Here is a 19,615-nt window from a genome sequence, read left to right as displayed (position 1 = left end):
GGGCATGTAATAAACACTGCATGCTGTGTACCGGCTAATTGGATTCTTACTGGACAGATTTCCCCCAGAATTCCTCCAAGGAGGCCTCACTTTGACCCTCGTGGCACACAAATAACCAGTAACTGGGGGCCAACATCCACCAGCTGGATAATTAAAAGACTCCAAGTAACAAACTGGTGATCTCAGCCCAGCTCTGGTGACTGTGTCATAAAATAATGAAAACTTGTCAACAAACACAGCAGAGGCTAAGGAGGGCAAGGATTGAAGGAACATAAAACCTAATCACTCTTCTTTCCCAGCTTCTTGAAAAGGGATGAAAAGCTGGGAGGGAACTGGTAACAAACATCTCAGGCATGGAGTTCCTGGTGGAAGAGATGAGAATTTAACAAGGATCTGGATGTGGCAGAAAACTCAAATGCAAATCCCCATTCACTGGCCAAGAGTGACTAGATACGGTGAGCCTCTCTCAACTAGTTTCTGATTGGTCAGGAAACAAAGTCCCTACTCTGTTTTCCAAGCAACAGTTAAAATATCAGGAGCCTCAATTTTCTATATATTTTAAAATATAGGAAAGCAACATGAGCTAAGCATGGTACAAACAACTGATTCACTCCTTCACCTCATCAAGGTCTCTGCTCAAAGGGCCCCTCATCACAGACCATCCCTCACCAATCTGTTTCTCCATCTCTTTTCTGAGCTTACTTATGACTACCTGATTTATTCTCCCTAGCTTCCTGGCTTACTTGTTTACTGTGTATCTTCCCAACTAGAATGAAAGCTCCATGAAGCCAGTACCTCGTTTTGTTCACTGCTACATCCCAGAGCCAAGAGCAATGCCTGGCCCACAGTAGATGTTTAGAAAGTATTGATGAATGAACGAATGAATGAATTTATGAAGTCACTGCTTATCACAATCGCTAGTTTATCCAGACCATTTTGCTGTGAAAGCTAGCTCCTGAGGCCTTCACTTAAAAAGATTTAATTTCTTGGTACCTTAAATCTCTCCATCTGCTCTCCATGAAAATCCACACAGAAACCCAAGGAAAATCTTCTGGGTTAGCTCACCCAGCTGTGAGACTGCACTGTGACACTTCTGCATTGTATGTAGGTATATGGGAGAGGCACCCTGAAGTCACCCACCCTGGGATTCTTTTGGCCTGGCTGAACCAGCACGTGACATACTGCCCATGACCCTGTGTTAAACAGAGGAAGACACAAGGTCACAGACTAACGGCCTGAGTCCAGAAAGAACTTCCGCCTCTGAGAGAAAGCTCTCGTGTGTACTTTTTTAATCCACTGGTGATGCCAACTTTTAAATTGGTTCATGTTCATGGTGATCTATCTAACCTAATGGTTTTTATGGATCTCTGCATATTCAAAGGCTTTATCTATTTCTTTATCTGACCACTTTCCATAGATAAAAAGTATTTTCTCCTAATCTGTAGAAAAATGAAATAACAAAGACATATAAAACTTTCACTTGGGAGAATTTGGCTACGCAAACTTATGCTTCTGTTGTATTTTCATACAGATGATATTGTGATCTTTTCTGAGATAGGATAACTAATAAACTAAGTGCATCCTTATGACATAAGGAGTTGGGTAGTATAGTAGAAACATCACCTACTATTAGCAGATGATGGTATCATTTTTGTATACAAAGGCCCACACTTTCTTTTTTCAACAATGCAGATATCCTGCCCTAGTTTTTTATTTATTTATTTTTTAAAGAGGAGAAAGGCAATTTCTTGGAACTTCCGCATAGCATTGTTCCAGTACATAAACCCTTCTAGTTCTTCCTCACTATCCACAGAAAGCTAATAGACATAAAAGATAAAAGCTAGGCTTAAGCAAGCCTCCTTTATCTAATGGACAAGTTCACTAAGAAGAATGTGGGGCAATGAGAATGAAAAGTACATGGTAATAACCCAACTGGAGGATCACAGAGTCTAAAAGAAACTTAGAGATCCGTTGGTCCATGCCTGTCATTTCACAGAATAATTCCATGGTTAAAATAGCAAGAAAAAGAGCCATCCAAATGCAACATTAACCTTAAATTTAATAAGCCAGTTGTGACCGATGATCTTTCTGCTATATCTGCATTTAGCACTAGGTGTTGCTCTACTGCTATTTATAGATCAGCTTTTCTTTGATATGCAGCAGGAATTGAACCTCCTAATTTGAGTTCCATTCTGCAAACGCTGTTTCTAAGATTATACTCTGCTACTATATGTTATGTTGAACAAGCTTCATTTAAATGACGTAGGTATAGCATACTGAATCTACTGAAACAGCCACTCTGGAAAAAAGTGATCAATACATGCCAGGGAAAGGCTATTCCAAAGCTAACTTTTTCAAATTGTCCTAATTCAAATATTTACTTAAACTCTGTTTTTATATTGTGTGCAATACAAGGGGAATGACATTGTTAGCTGTGTGTTTCCTGGAACTGACCATCTGCTACAAGGCCACAGATAAAGTTTGTTTATAGAAAAACAAAATATGAAAAAAAAAGTTAAGCACTGTTCTATTTGAGGTTTAATACTCCCACACATACTAAGTGGGAGAAAGGACAACTTTCTAGAATATTTCTTTCTCCGTGACAACAGAGGACAGAAATACTTTAACCCCCTCTAGTGACAGATGAATCATTACATAGATTAGTTCAGTTGTTCAGCGTTGAATGATAATACCACAAGGAGAGGCAGGTCATGCTTCAAGAAGTTTATAGTTTAGGAGGAGGGCAAATTTTCAATTCACCTGTAAGTTTTAAAGGGTATAAAATTCAGCTGTTAAGTGTGACTCTTCAACATCATTACTTGGTTCTTTCAACTTGGGTCAGTTTGGTATAAACCTCAGCATAAATGTTCCAAGTTCTACAAGTTACATATGTTATACTTATCTAATCTGAATTTTAAATCTTCGGGATATATGTAACAAAACAATGTCTAGTATATTGTTGCTAAATGTTATTTCTCAGTTTTGATATTTACCAATAACTATTTGTAAGACCAATAATCAGGCAACGATGGTAATAACAGCCCTAGGTTTTTATCTCAAAGGAAAGTGGCAGCCTGAAGCCCAGAGTGGGAGAATCGTAATCACGTTACAGAGCTTAGAGCAAAGGGAGAGAAACAGTTCATGCAAAGCCAGCTGCTGGGATCCATAATATAAATCCTTCAATCTAGTCCTAAAGAGAGGATTTCTTCTAATTTTTATAGTTTGGGCTTCAGGCTGAAAAAACTGAGTCCTTGGTTGAAATTTGACTTTCTTACAAAATATACTTTTCAGCTCTCTCCCTAGCACAAACGCAGCTCTTCTTTTCTGAGGATTCTATTTTCTTTACATCCTTTGAGGATAAAACTATACTTTATGGTTTTTATACCATATTCACTTAGGATATTTAAAAACAGAGTAAACTCTACTTTTTCTCCCAATTCTCTCTTCACAGAGGTTCTCCTTTCCCCACCCCTTACAGCCTCAGTGATAATGTAAAATAGTTTCCACTATTATTTTTGCACTTCTTTTGTCAGCCTCCAGATTAAAGATGGGCAATTTTTCAAAAGTGATAGGTCAAACTCCTGAGCCATGTTCTTGTAAACCTGGGGTAAGAAGATGTTTACGTGTTAAGAGAATTGTCTATTTTCTCCAAAGGGGAGAGGGGGAAGAATTTTTGAAAGAATCCATTGTGGAAATCAACGTTTAGTGAATGGCAGGACGGAGAGGCCAGTAGGTGCCAAGGAAGTTTCTGCCATCTCTAGTCAGACCCACGTCTATATGGACCCTTTATAGGTAAGTCTATGGGTGTGTGTGTAGTGGATAAGAACAGTAAGAGCTATGAAAATAGGCTTACCATTTACACACACACACAAATTACAAAGTACTTACCCTTCATTTTTCTTAAGGCTAAATTAACCAAAGCTTTAAAAAAAAAATTCTGCTGTATGAGCTCTTCTAACGTCACCTACTAATCTCTTCCATCCCTTTCACTCCTCCAAGCAGGTTCCATCTGCATGATTCCAAAGAGGTGAACATGGGTCCTGTTCTTGCTTAAAAATTGTTTCCAGCCTAGCTTAACCACCTCTAATGTTCAAGTTCATTCCAAGATTGAGACAAAATCTCTCTATCTAAAGCAAAATACAAGCTAAATTCCTACCTTTTTGCCTCATTTCATGTTTTATTATTCTATGTTTCCTAATAATACCTTTTGTAAATATTGAAATGGGCACACATTCTGTGTACCAGAGGCAAGGCTATGCACAGTTAATGCAAGTTGTGATTCTCAGAAGAGGTCCATTTCAGGGTATATGCAATTTACATTTTTTCCTCCTTTCTTAATATAGGGAAAAGAAAAAAAATCTAGAAAACATTATAGAATCCAACCATATGCATTTTTAGGCCAATGATAAAGCATAGGATTTTAATGCTCACAGTAGGGACAGAGCTGGCCTGAGCTGCAGCCTGGGGACGTGTAAGCTGACGTACAGCTGTGATATTCACAAATCAGAAAATGTGGGCAGACCACATTATTACAAGGTGCTACTAAAAAGCTTATTAAAGTCTAGCATTATTAAAGTCTAGAGATGTTTGCTTAATACCAGCTAAGCTCACACACACTGTGAAGAATTCATTTTATGTGTTTTAATCATAATAATAGAAATAAAAATTCCCCCCCCCCAATCTGCTTACTTTTTTCTTGTTAATTCTTGGTTAGAGAAGACAGTAATTATAAGAAAGACATTTCAAAGAGCACGTACACTTTCGTCAAATAAACGAAGTATAACATAGATTTAATTATGCTTTTTAAAATGTAATTATTTCAGTTAGACAAACCTTGTGCTCTATTTCCTTAAAGGAGAGGTTTGCAACATGTTGGGGGTGCACTTTTAGTGAGCAAAAGCCTTCCTTTTGAATACCCACATCAGAGTAACTTTGGAATGAGCAATCAGTAGTTTCTCCCTAATGTGGTAAATGTGGTGTTTGTAAACAGAGGACACTCTATAGCACAGGTGAGTTACCTTTTATCAGCATTTCCTCATAATGAATGATAAAGAAAGATGCTCTTTGAAGTGCATCAGTTTCCTCTTCAGATTTTTTTCAAAATACTTCAAAACACTGAATCCCTGGGCAACACTATTTTCCTGTGACTTCACTCCTGCCTGTAGAGTTGTAGGACTCTGCCCCAGTTCTGCAGGAGAAGGCTTCCTGTCTCCCTCTGGCAGTCTGCTCTTCTTGCAGCAGAGGCTCCTACATTCATTTTCTCCAGCTGCCTCTAGGCGGCCCTGTGCCCTGTGCCTTCACCCAGCAGCTGAGGTGATGCTCCAGCTGCCGCATGTCCTTGGCAGAGAGCTGCAGTATGATCTAGTCCATTATCTTTGGACCAGGCCTCTGGCCTTGACTCTCCTTCCTTGTGAGTCTTCTTCCCCAGGGGAGTCCACAGCCTCATACACATACAGCTGGCCCTGGAACCTCCCTAGATTTGTCTGAATTTGCAACAGTTTAGGCTGGCCTGGGGCCCCTCAGTTATATAAAGATTGGGGCTATCACTGTCAGTCACCAACTGCTTGGTGCTTAGCACTATTTGACACTACAGAAAGATGGGAGGAAAGGGATGGAGGAAGGGTGGGAAGAGGAAGGAAGGAAGGAAGTGGGGGGAGGGAGGGAGGAGGAAAGAAGGAAAAGAAGAAAGAAAGAAATTTTAAAAGGATGAAAGAAAAGGACTGGAAATGAAAATTCTAAAAGGTACATGTTTCCTGTCTGTAAGAAGTTTATTATCTACTTGGTTATAATTATTCATAGCTAAATACACTGCAAATTTCATAACAAGATGACTAAATCAGGGCATATCTAGATGCCAGCATAAAGACTATTTGCAAACAGACAATCGATATCAATCAAGCCAGCCAATAAGCTCCTCTTATAGGAGATGTCATTGCAAAAAACACCTTCTCTGCCTAGGACCAAATCTAAGTTTATGGTTTTAGTAAATGAAAGGAGAAAAACTTCTTCTATCCATCAATCTTTTTTTTTTTAATGTGGACCATTTTTAAACTCTTTATTGAATTTGTTACAATATTGCTTCTGTTTTATGTTTTGGTTTTTCAGCCCTGAGGCATGTGGGATCTTAGCTCCCTGACCAGGGATTGAACCTGCACCCCCTGCATTGGAAGGTGAAGTCTTGACCACTGGACCGCCAGGGAAATCCCTATCCATCAATCTTAAATTCAACTGTGGCCTGGACTTCAGAAATAAGCTTAGTGCTAACGATTTTTGAAAGTCCTTATGCAATATTTTTTCACCAATACTCTCATAGAGGAGGAAATTGCAAGTTAGGGAAATTGCATGAAGTATTTAGTCTTTAGCTGATCTAAGTATTGGGTCTGAAGAAGTGTGTGAACTTCAAAGACACCAGCAGTCATAGCATTGCTCACCTGGCACTGAAGAATGTCTCCTAAATTCTCTGGGATGAGGAACATCTCTTCTTCCCCCACCCTCCCCCATTCAACGGAACTGGGCCAATTAGGGCACAAATATACAATAAGGGTTGTCATCTAATTAGAGAATGAGGGAATATTGTCTACCTGTTCCACATGTGACATTTTTATTAACACTGCCTAACATCACGGTAGCTTTGGGCCAGGCAGGCAGCACTCTTAGGTCTTACTGAGCCTGCAGTCAGCTGAAGCTCTCAGGTGTGTTACTGTACCAACTCTTCAGGCATCTCCCATGCCATATATACAGCACTGATTTGTCAAACTGAACACTTATCGCTCCTTAATTTCTTGGTAATGTTCACCCACTCTCCTATTCTATTGAAATCAGTGTGAATACTTTTTTTAAAAAATTAATTTCACCTGTTTCTTTTTAATGTAAATTTTATTTTTTATTTTATTTTATTTTCTTTATTTTATTTTTTTAAAATTTTTATTTATTTATTTATTTATGGCTGTGTTGGGTCTTTGTTTCTGTGCAAGGGCTTTCTCTAGTTGCGGCGAGCGGGGGCCACTCTTCATCGCGGTGCGCGGGCCTCTCACTATCGCGGCCTCTCTTGTTGCAGAGCACAGGCTCCAGACGCGCAGGCTCAGTAGTTGTGGCTCACGGGCCCAGTTGCTCCGCGGCATGTGGGATCTTCCCAGACCAGGGCTCGAACCCATGTCCCCTGCATTGGCAGGCAGAGTCTCAACCACTGCGCTACCAGGGAAGCCCAGTGTGAATCTTGATTCTGATATTTTCCCTCAGTTTCCAGCTGCAAACTTAATAAAGACAAATTTGTGACTGCCATCTACTTTATTAGATGAAACTACCTGGAATCCTGTGGCAATCTGCTAAAGGCCTTGTTCCAGGCTGGTAATCACACATTATTAGAAACACTTTTGCGGAGTGATTATTCAGTCAGTTTTGGTTCCACATAATAAAATAATCAGAAATACCATGTATATGTATTCTCCTAATTTACCAGTAGCTCTAGCCAAATATTACATCAGGCTTGTTTACGAGAACTAATTCCTAGGAAACCCTTGCTGGCTCATCTGAGCTTCCTTATCCGAGCAAAATAATATTCATGAGTAGTTTTCTGTTTATAAAAGTAATAAGAGGCTCTTTGTAAACAGGGTTTTAAAATAAATGCATAAAGAAGAAAACAAAGCCATATGAAATCTCACCACCTACCACTGTAAACAGTTTGGTAACTTCCTGTCAGCTTGCTCCTTCCGTCTCCACTCCTCTCTCTCCCTCCTCTCCATGCACACACCTTATTCAATCCCCTCTGACGTTCACTCTGTGCCTTCCCATCCCCCAGATCAAGTAACTGGATAATAGTCACCTGGCACTTTAAGAGTATATGGGTACAACAAAACCTGGAAAAAAAAAGGGTAAGAGAATTTTGACCTTTAAGATCAAACGCTGCAAGACTAACTCTAAAACACAAATGTCTGCGTGCATACTTGTAGAGTGATTATTCTTGAAACAGGTCAGAGGAAGTCAAGGAAGACTCAGGTGTAGACTTGGACTTATCATAGTCAGGAGCAGCCAGACTTCAAGAGAACACGGCCCCAGCCGGTCATCTGCACCAGGGAGCCACCTGGGTGCCAAGTCAGTGCCCAGGTGTTCTCGCTGATGCCCAGTGGAAGCCACCAGTCAGTAGTGGCCAGTCAATTGTCTTGCAAGTTATACCCCTCTGTGGCCAAGGCTTTTTCACACGTGACACAGCCCTCTCTTCAATGGCCCAAATGATATTGGAGGAACAGGTAACTCAGCTTTCATCAGCTCAAAGCCCTATCTGAATTTGAGGCCCAAGTAAAATGAATTTGAGGCCCAAGTAAAACCGTTGCCAACTGCCCTCCAAAAACCCCCTTCAACATGTATACATATATCATCATATGCATGTGTATTTATCTATAGCTGTACTATACACTTACACCTATATACCTCTGGGTACTTGTCAACCCAAGGCTCTGTCATTGCAGCTACCTGGTCTCTGCCAAACTGAGGTGCTGCTACCATCCCCACAGCTAGAAATTTACTGAAGCCCTTCTCACCCACGCTTCCAAGGCTCCACCCCTGAAGGCCAACCTCCCCACTGTTCTGAGTCCCGATGCCCTCAGCCCTCCCATCACTTGGCAGCTCAACATCTGCTCAAACAGCATCGAGTTAGAGTGCTGAGTTTTTCCTCCTCAGGTGCACACAAGCTCCGATATCTTACTGTGCTTTATTTTTATATTTTAAAACGTCCAGCGAAGTTAAATACTTTTTCATTTATTTATTTGCCATCTTTAAGTTTCTTTTGCAAACTGACAGTTTGCGTAGCTCATTTTTCTGTTTGTCTTCTTTTATGTGCCCCCCAATTACAAGCAAACCCTTTTCTCAAATACTGGGAAATCATCTCTTTAGAGGTCCATTGCCCTGAAGTCACTGAAGAGTCTTATTAATTCCTGCATGGAGTAAAAAAATATATATAGGTCTAACTATGTCTTCCCTTCACTACCTCTGGAATTCCCACTTCAGTAACCTTTTCATCAAAATTATGAAACCCTAATAAATCTTAGGGTTCTATGTAGCTCAGTTCACACAGTCATTGTTAAAGAATTACAGTCCAACAACAACAAAGAGTAATTTTAGAAGATTTCTGATATTTATATATCACAAAGACCATAAAAAGGGTTCCAATTCATACCCCCAGCAACACAGAGCTCAGGCCCTTTCGTGCAGCCACACCAGATCCTCTTGGCTCCATGCTCTGACACTTTCCCTCTACTCCATTTCCCACACAAATTTTCTTCCTCTCTCTTCCCCACTGTCTCCTAGATCTTTATTTTGTAGACAGCTTAGCCTCTCTGCCTGAGTCCTCTCTTCCTTTATATCTACCTCTCCTGCCTAGTTCCTTCCTACTTATTCTCCTAATTACAAGTCACAAAGGTAAGGAAGTTGACTAGGCACATTCACACCTTGATCAATTTTGTTCTTGTAACATTTGAAATATTTGACAAAGTCCACTACCATCTGCTAACGCCCACAGGTCTAAGATACCACCAGGAGCAACAGTTTGCACCTGCATGGAAATAACTTTACACAAGAGAGCTATTAACACTTCAAGCCAATTAACTCCAACCCTGCCCATCTTTCCTGTACCCTTGGCCACCTCCCCAACTGCAAGTGTACTGGTCATTCATACTCTCGTGTGCTGTGTTTTATCCTTTTTGCCTCATTAGCTCCAACACTAAACCTACCTCTGGGGCCTTCTTACGGTGCTCTGTTGCCCTCTAAACAAACTTCTCATCCTGAAATACTCAAAGAACAATACCATGTGCCTTGCACTCCTGTAACGCTACTCTATTCAGTGCAGCCTGCTGGAAGGAGGCCACTGTGGGATTGGGGAACCATCTTCAGATAATAAAAACTTATCCCTCTTTTGGACAACAACTCTTTGAAATGATTTCATCCGCAGTTTAAAAATGTTTGTGGCCCTCCTGTTTATGAGTATGGATTACATGCAAAAGTTACAAGGCTAAAAATAAAAGGCAGTCCTTAATAAATATTTGTTAAACTAGTAGAAATATTATTTGTATGGGCCAGTTGCAGATATTCTAAAATGGTTAAGAGGAAGTAGTGGACTTATATGGGACCCAAATCTATAATATCAAGTACAATCAGTATGTCAAGGCACACTTTCTTTGCTGAGTTAAATTTTCTTTCTTGCTGAAAACTTGGATATCAGTTTTTGTTTTCCAGTGTTCTGGTGATTTTCGTCTTCTCCATGACTCTGCAAATGTTACCAAGCACAGATTCTGCAATTGCATCTACAGTGTTTCTAGTGAATTGGAATGTCAAGCATCTGTGTTTAGAAACCAAAACTTAAGAGGAGCTAAGAGTTCTCCTCCTATCTGATTCTTCACTTATCTTAGCCTTAACCCTTGTGGTTGTTCTCAATATTTTAGCTTGAAAGTTACTCCATTTGATAAAGACAGGCTAAAATGAAAACTAAATACTTCTGCTTTCTTTTTGCATCTCTAATGGCTTCATCTCTTCTTCCTCCTATTTCTTGTTCCAACCATTGCTTTATAAAATAGTCTTTTTTTTTTTTTTTTTTTGGCTGCATTGGGTCTTCGTTGCTGTGCACAGGTTTTCTCTAGTTGCAGCGAGCGGGGACTACCCTTCGTTGCAGTGTGCGTGGGCTTCTCATTGCGGTAGTTTCTCTTGTTGTGGAGCATAAGCTCTAGGCACGTGGGCTTCAGTAGTTGCAGCATAAAGGGTCAGTAGCTGTGGCTCACGGGCTCTAGAATGCAGGCTCAGTAGTTGTGGCGCACGGGCTTAGTTGTTCCATGGCATGTGGGATCTTCCCGGACCAGGGATCGAACCTGTGTCCCTTGCATTGGCAGGAGGATTCTTAACCACTGTGCCACCAGGGAAGTCCCTATAAAATAATCTTTTAAAGTTGAACTTAGTATTTGTCATGAGTGTCCACTTAATCAAAGCTTGAGCCCTTTTAACAAAATTCTTACTCTTTTGATTTTGGTTCCCTCGTTCTATCTTTTCTGTGCTTTAGAGGGCTAGGAAACTCCAGGAACATTCCTTGAAGAGTCTCTTGCTATGCAATCATGTCAAAATTTCTCTAAATATTTTTTGAAATCTGCTTTTCTAATGTTTAGAGTTTGTGTGTGAGTAGGCTCAGGGTTCTCATTTTTGGCTACTGTAAATGCTAAGAAAAAAATAGACAATTTCTGATCTCAAATCAACAACATAACTTTAAAATCTAAGGAAATAGTAAATAACAAAATAAACCCAAAGCCAGCAGAAGGAGAGAAATAAAGATTAGGGCAGAGATAAGTGAAGTAGAGAATAAAAGAGCAATAGATAAAATCAATGAAACTAATTGTTGCTTCTTTGAAAAGATCAACAAAATTGTCAAAACTTTAGCTGGATTAAGAAAAAAAGAGGAAGACTCAAATTACCTAGAGATGAAAGTGGGGACATTACTATGATTCTACAGAGATAAGAGAGCACTAAGAACAATTGCATGTCAAAAAATTGGATAACCTAGATGAAATGGACAAATTCCTAGAAACACAAAACCTACCAAGAGTAAATCAGGAAGAAATAGAAAATCTGAATAGACCCAAGACTAATAAGGAGATTGAATCAGTAATCAAAAATCTCCCCAAAAAGAAAAGTCCTGGACCTGATGGCTTCACTGGTGAATTCTACCAAACATTTAAAGAGCTAATACCAATCCTTCCCAAACTTTTCCAGAAAACTGAAGAAGAGGAAACACTTCCTAACTCATTCTATGAGGCCAGCATAAATCTGATACCAAAGCCAGACAAAGGCATTACAAGAAAAGAAAGCTACAGACCAATATCCCATATGAACATTTATGCAAAAATCTTTAACAAAATACTAGCAAACAGAATTCAACAGCATATTAAAAAGATTATACACCATGACCAAGTGGGATTTATTCCTGGAATGCAAGGATTGTTCAACATATAAAAATTGATCAATGTAATACACTACATCAGTAAAATAAGGGAAAAACCCAACTTAATCATCTCAACTGATGCAGAAAAACATTTGACATAATTCGACACCCTTTCATCATAAAAACACAACAACATAGGAATAGAAGGAAATTACCTCAACAAAAAAAAAACTATACACTTGACTCTTGAACAGCAGCAAGGGGGTTAGGGGCACCAGCCCCCTGCACAGTTGAAAATCTGTGCATAACTTTACAGTCGACCCTCTGCATCCGCAGTTCTGCACACATGGATTCAACCAACTGTGAATCGTGTAGTATCATAGTATGTATTTACTGGAAAAAAATGTGTGTATAGGTGGACCCACACGGTTGAAGCCCATGTTGTTCAAGTGTCAGCTGTATATGAAAAGCTATGTTTCATATATGAAACAGCAAACATCATACACAATGGTGAAAGACTGAAAGCTTTTCCTCTAAGATTAGGAACAAGGCAAGGATGCCCACTTTCACCACTTCTATTTAACACAGTACTGGAAATTTTAGCCAGAGCAATTGGGTAAGAAAAAGAAATAAAAGGCATACAAGTTGGAAAGGAAGAAGTAAAATTATCTCTGTTTGCAGATGATATAATCTTACGTGTAGAAAACCCTAAAGACTCCACAAAATAGTTGTTAGAACTAATAAGTGTATTTACCAAAGTTATAGGGTACAAAGTCAACACACAAAAATAAGTTGCATTTCCCATCTGCAGCAACATGGGTTGACCTGGAGATTATCATACTAAGAAGTAAGTCAGACAGAGAAAGACAAATATCATATGACATCACTTATATGACGAATCTAAAAAAAAATGATACAAATGAACTTATTTACAAAACAGAAACAGACTCACAGACATAGAAAACAAACTTATGGTTCCCAAAGGGGAAAGGCAGGGTGGGAGGAGGGATAAATTGGGAATTTGGGATTGATGTATACATACTACTATATTTAAAATAGATAACCAACAAGGACCTGCTGTATAGGTCCTTTTGCTCAATATTCTGTAATAACAATGGGAAAAGAGTTTGAAAAAGAATAGACATATGTGTATGTATAATTGAATCACTTTGCTGTACATCTGAAACTAACACAACATTTTAAATCAACTATAGCCCAATATAAAATAAAAATTTAAAAAAATAAAATGTATCTTTTTAGCATAAAAAAATAAGCTGCATTTCTATACATGAACAATGTCAAAAGAAAATTATTTCTTTTGGGAGAAATTATTTGAAAATTATATATTTGATCAGGGAATAATATCCAGACTATAGAGAGGACTTCTAAAACTCCACAACAACAACAAAAACAACAAACCCAACTCAAACATAAACAAAGAACTTCAGCAAACGTTTCTCCAAAGAAGATATACAAATGGCCAATAAGCACATGGAAAGATGCTCAACATCACGAATCATTAGGGAAATGCAAAACAAAACTACAACCAGATAGCAACCCACAACCATTAGGATGGCTACTTTCGAAAAAACAGAAAATAACAAGTGTTGGTGAGGATGTGGAGAGACTGAAACACTGTGCACTGTTGGTGGGAATGTAAAATAGTATAGCCACTGTGGAAAGCATTATGATTTCCTCAAAAAATTAAAAACAGAATTATCATATGATCTAGAAATTCCACTTCTGAGTATATACCCAAGAGAATTGGAAAAAGGGTCTCGAAGAGATATTTGTACAGCCATGTTCACAGCAGCATTATTCACAATAGCTAAAATGTGGAGCAATCCAAGGGTCCATTGACTAATGAATGGATAAGCAAAATGTGGTATATACATACAGTGGAATATTATTCCGTCTTAAACAGGAAGGAAATTCTGCAATATGCTACAATATGGATGAACCTAAAGAACATTATGCTAAGTGAAATAAGCCAGACACAAAAAGACAAAATGCTGTGTGATTCCACTTATATAAAGTACGTAGAGCAGTCAAAAATCATGAAGTCAGAAAATGAAATGGTGGTTGCCAGAGGCTGGGGGAAGGAAAGAAAGGAGAGTTATTGTTTAATAGGTGTAGATTTTCAGGTTTGCAAGATGAAAAGAGTTATTTGTATGGATGGCGGTGGTGGTTGCACAACCACATGAATGTATTTAATGCCACTGAACTGTACACTTAAAAATAGTTAAGATGGTAAATTTGATGTTACATGTATTTCATAATTTTAAAAATTGAAAAAAATAGACACTAGACATTTTCTGTCAAGATTTTCCTCATTCCTATGTTACCAACCAGTTCTTCCTGTGGGTCAAAATTAAATCCTGAATAGCAGATTTCTTTTATTGCAAAGAAATTGTGAAAGTTTGTTTTCCTGTCACAGCTGACGGAACTGTGGCCCACAAGCAAGGCAGAATGGCAACATCCTTTTACCAGAACGAGAACTGCAGAGATGTTGCCATTGTCTTGCCTGTGGGCCACGGTTCCGTCATCTGTGACAGGAAAACCCTATGCCATCTATATGCTTTATTCCTAAAACAATTGTCACTTTTTAAATCTTTGTCTTCTTTTTTCCTCATCCCCTCCTTTTGGCTCATCTACTTCCTACAAGTGTATGATTTCTCAATTTAGAAAACTCAAGATTTAGCCCTTCTATTCCTCTATTTCTTTGAACAGATTTTAACTCGTTCATTTTGTCTTCAATATGTATATACAAAATTTTGGTGATACACATGTAATTTGTGTAAAACTATAAAATTACATTGCTTACTATTCATACGCGGCAATTGGTCTACAGTTAGCTAAATTGCATGAAAACAAAATCCAAAGGGGATAAAAAAGAAAGTAACATATTCCTCATTTATAGCTATTGAACCTCAACTGCGTTTCAATATTCATTACAAAAGTCAGTCTTTCTTGGGACTTCCCTGGTGGTCCAGTGGGTGAGACTCTGCACTCCCAATGCAGGTGGCCTGGGTTCGATCCATGGTCAGGGAACTAGATCCCGCATGCATGTCGCAACTAAGAGTCTGCATGCTACAACTAAGAAGCCCGCATGGTGCAACTAAGAAGTCCGCAAAAAAAGATCCCACATGCTGCAAAGAAGATCTCGCATGCCGAAACTAAGACCCGGAGCAGCCAAAATAAATAAATAAATAAGTATTAAAAAAACAAAAAAAAGTCAATCTTTCTTAAGTGCTAGCCTAACAGATTTGTTAAGTTCTGGATTTGTAAATAAAGTTATGAGAAAAGATTCCTTAGTTTGTGTATGTCATATATATATATATATATATATATATGTATGTTTAAATATTTATTTATTTATTTGGCTGCGTTGGGTCTTAGCTGTGGCACGTAGGATCTTTCCTTGCAGTGTGTGGGCTTCTCTCTAGTTGTGACGCACGGGCTCTAGAACCCACGGGCTTAGTTGTCCACCCCCACCCCACATGTGGGATCTTAGCTCACTGACCAGGGATCAAACCCGTGTCCCCTGCATTGGAAGGCGGATTCTTAACCACCGGACCACCAGGGAAGTTCCTGTATATGTTTTATATTAATCAATATATTTTCATAGGGTTCAAGTCTGTAGAAATCATTTTATAGTGACCAACCAAAAGAATAATGTAAGACACACTCTGTTTAGGATTTATTTCTGTTTAGTGCCTGCAAATCAGAATTTCTAAGAGCAAATTTTTTTTGGCTAAATGTATATTTATATTTTTAATTTAATTTTTAAAAATTTTTATTGAAATATAATTGATTTACTCTAAGAGCAAATATTAAACTGTACAACTCAGAGGAAATAACTACTCTTACAATTCCCTGCAGAGCAGGGAGAAAATATTCCATTTTTATTTATTTTTATTTTTAAAAATAAGAAGGGAATTAAGTCAATAAAATATTTTGGTAGACACAGGCATCCTTCCTCAAGTTTTTCTTCAAGTAAAATTAATTAGAATAATGTGAGGAAAAAAACATGGCAACCAAACATCAGCAAATAATTGTGGAAGATGCATAAATCATATTGTGGAAGAATTTAAGAAACAAGTGTTAGAACTAGTTTTTCAGCATGGGAGCCTTTCTGTATAGTTGGAGGAAAGAATGAATATTTCTACAGTGTCTGGGCTTATGTTGGATTCTGCTTTAATTAAATACTAGAAGTAATTTTTCTGTTTCACTTAAGCAGTGGCAATCAGCAGAGGTTATACTGTCCCACTGGAACATTTTGGAAATGGGGTGTATTTTTGACCAACACAGTGACTTGGGGGCACTTACGGGCATTTAGTAAGTGGAGGCCAGCAATGCTAGAGATCTGTTATTCATGGAATGGTCTTGTACACTGAACAATTGTCCCTGATCCCACACACCCTCCAAAGGTCTTATTGGACACTCATGTAAGTAAAAAACTCTGCTGAGTATCTGAGCCTAGAACCAACTCTGTTTTACGTATAAGTTCATAATATTGTTAGTATACTTTTTCATATAGACTGCATTTTTGGAGAATGTAACTAGTGTACATTGAGGGAAAATTGTTCTTTGGAACTTTGCTAAGAGTTGTTCACAAACAACTCTTGTTCATTCAACAATCACGAACAGATTGTTCCTAACTCACTTGGCAGCAAAACCTGACCTGAATTGATTTGAAGGTATTTGGAAAATTAAGTCACTTGTGGCAACACCTTTATCAGCTGACAATTTAACTGTCACATTCAAATATCAATATAAAGAAATGTGTTGACCCTCTCTACTCAAAGTGTCCAGCTTTAGGTAGACCAGCAGCTTCAAAATCACAAGCTTGCTAGAAATGCCCACTCCAGACATGTGAAATCAGAATCCACATTTTAACACAAGCCACAGGTGACTTGTATGCACATTGAAATTTGAGAAACAATGATGTAGACAATAATTAGGTGGAAATTTGTCTTTTAAAAGACCTATATTCACTATAGGGAATAAAAACATCTATCCCTCTTGTTATGTCTTCCAGTGTGGTTTGTTTGAGAATTTTACATCTTGAGAGATATTCTACTTTTTTTAAATTTATTTATTTATTTATTTATTTATTTATGACTGTGTTGAGTCTTCGTTTCTGTGCGAGGGCTTTCCCTAGTTGTGGCAAGTGGGGACCACTCTTCATCGCGGTGCGCGGGCCTCTCACCATCGCGGCCTCTCTTGTTGCGGAGCACAGGCTCCAGACGCGCAGGCTCAGCAATTGTGGCTCACGGACCCAGCCGCTCCGCGGCACGCGGGATCTTCCCAGACCAGGGCCCGAACCCGTGTCCCCTGCATTGCCAGGCAGACTCTCAACCACTGCGCCACCAGGGAAGCCCTCTACTTTTTTATCATTTACTTTCTCTTATTTCTCCTCTATTTTCAATACATATTTGTATTTTGTGAAATTATGAATTAATTCCACTTCAAGATAACAAAGAGGATGTTACAACAATAAAAAGGATGTGTTGCTCTTATAGGGCTGAAAGCTACCGAATAAAGGAAAGATGTACTGAAGGACAAAATATATTATCAGCATATATGAATTCCATAACAAAAACCATGTTTTATGGAAAAATTGTGACAATGTTACCACTGATGGAAGAGTTGCTTTGGCCGGAATAAAATTTGGATTCTGGGATAAAAATGCAGACAGCTTTAAAATAAATTTATTCATTGCATCATTCAGAGGCAAGAAGTTCTTGCAGCAAATAAGGTGAAGCTAAAAGTGTACAAATTGCTATAGATATAGATACTATATCTACTGACATAGATAATGGTATAAAAATCAGACCTTTAGACTATAGCAAACTATTCACTGTTCTTGGTAGAGATGATGAATAATGATGTAAACATTTTGTATCGCAGACAAGGTTGCTGGTTTTATCATGGCTGAGTACGTTAAAGGAATGACACACTTTATTTTCCAAAATCATTAGTGTTCCACATTGTCTTTTCTGTGATAACAAGTGTCTATCAATTCTGTGACAGTAAAACAGAATTTAAAATTAATACTATCTTCATAATAGAAGTGTCACTTTAATAACAAGTGGGAGAGTTTCTGCTTTTCAAGGAAACTTGGGCCATGGCGAAGGGCATAATGACAGCAGACCTTTGGAAGTGCTTCCCTCGTAACTGATTGACTTTGGAAAATATGTGTCATCTATAAAAATTCTCATATCTGCCCACCTGAAAAAGCTTGGAAATAGAGATTTTTTATTCAATTAAAAAATCTTCCCCCAAATGACTTTCAAATGGGTTTTCAATCTACTTGCTAAATACAGTTGTTAAAAATATAAAAATACAATGCGTCTGATTAGTTGGCAAAAAAATATTGTGCTCTAAGATATTGAATGAATTGGGAGGAGGTAGGGAAAAGGGTTTTAAAGTGTTCTTCCTTGTCTCCAGGGTCTACTCCATTTTGTTTTAATTCAGGTCTGTGATGCCCTATCCAAAATTCTAAAATCCAAAAAGTTCTGAAAACCAAGTTTTCTTCCTAACTCACTGCACAGGAAAATCTGACCTGAATTGATTCGAGGCTATTTACAGTTTTTATTTTCCCATACAGTGTGTCTATTCATTTCTTTTGCTGCAGAAATATGAGGGTATTTAATTATGGGGTGCTGCCCCAAGCCTCACTGGGGGTATTATATATGATTATAATATAACATAATTATATCATATATAATTTTCCAAAATTCATAAAATTCTGAATATCCTAAATTCATCTGGTCCTAAGGGTTTTGGAGCTTGTGGACATGTGCAGTGGTGAATATAAGATGAGTAAAGATTTGAAAAGTATTTCTGATGATATGTCGGGGTCTTTTTCATTGTAAGGTTAAGGATTGATAATTCTCAAATTTGTTCCCTGAATTTTTGTTGTTAAAGGATAGTGAAGTCACATCTTTGGGCAGAGGGTCTATAATTCAAAGTGAGCATGTAAGTCAAATAGATTGTCCCACTAAAGAAATAATATATGTGTGCATATATGTGTGTGTGTGTAAAATATATATTTTTTCTTTTTTTTCCACTTTGTTCTTGCAGAGGGTTCTGCATCCTGGAAACACCCAGAGCTCAACTGAGCTGAGAGCTGAGAGGTTTCTGAGAGGTGCTTTTGCTATATCTGGGTGTGAGGGTAGGGCAGTCTCTACAGGCTTACAAACTAGACTAAGGCATGAATGTGAAAGTGCACCTTTGGTGCGACAGATTATACAAGTGTGAAAACCTACATCAGCAACAATTTAGTGTGAGTGTCCATATGATTACATTTCTACTGGAAAATGAAAAGTGATGCAGGCAAATGATAATGTTTTCCAAACCCCTTAGCTGTTAGCAAATGTTTGCCAAGAAAACACTTCCATAATTCTCTGGAGGTTCTAAAAGATTAGAAGGCACACAGGCAGGGACCCAAGTGGCTCTCATCCTGGGAAGTTTTGCCACTCTATTATCATTAAAGAAACCTTTTATAATATGTCCTTCTATTTCTATTCTTTTACTCTAAGTAAAAACATTTGCTGGTATAACAAACATAACTTTCTAAATCTAAACTGAACTAAGAAAGTGTAAAACCAAACAAATGTTTGTAGAAACATTTTACTTGGAAAATGCAAAGAATGCTAATGTGTAATAGAGTCTGAAGCTAGATGCTTTTGAGAC

The sequence above is a fragment of the Balaenoptera physalus genome (assembly GCF_965194825.1).
Source record: "Balaenoptera physalus genome assembly, chromosome: 4".
Lineage (NCBI taxonomy): Eukaryota > Metazoa > Chordata > Mammalia > Artiodactyla > Balaenopteridae > Balaenoptera > Balaenoptera physalus.
The sequence above is the reverse complement of the archived record's forward strand: the minus strand, read 5'-3'. Positions refer to the sequence as shown.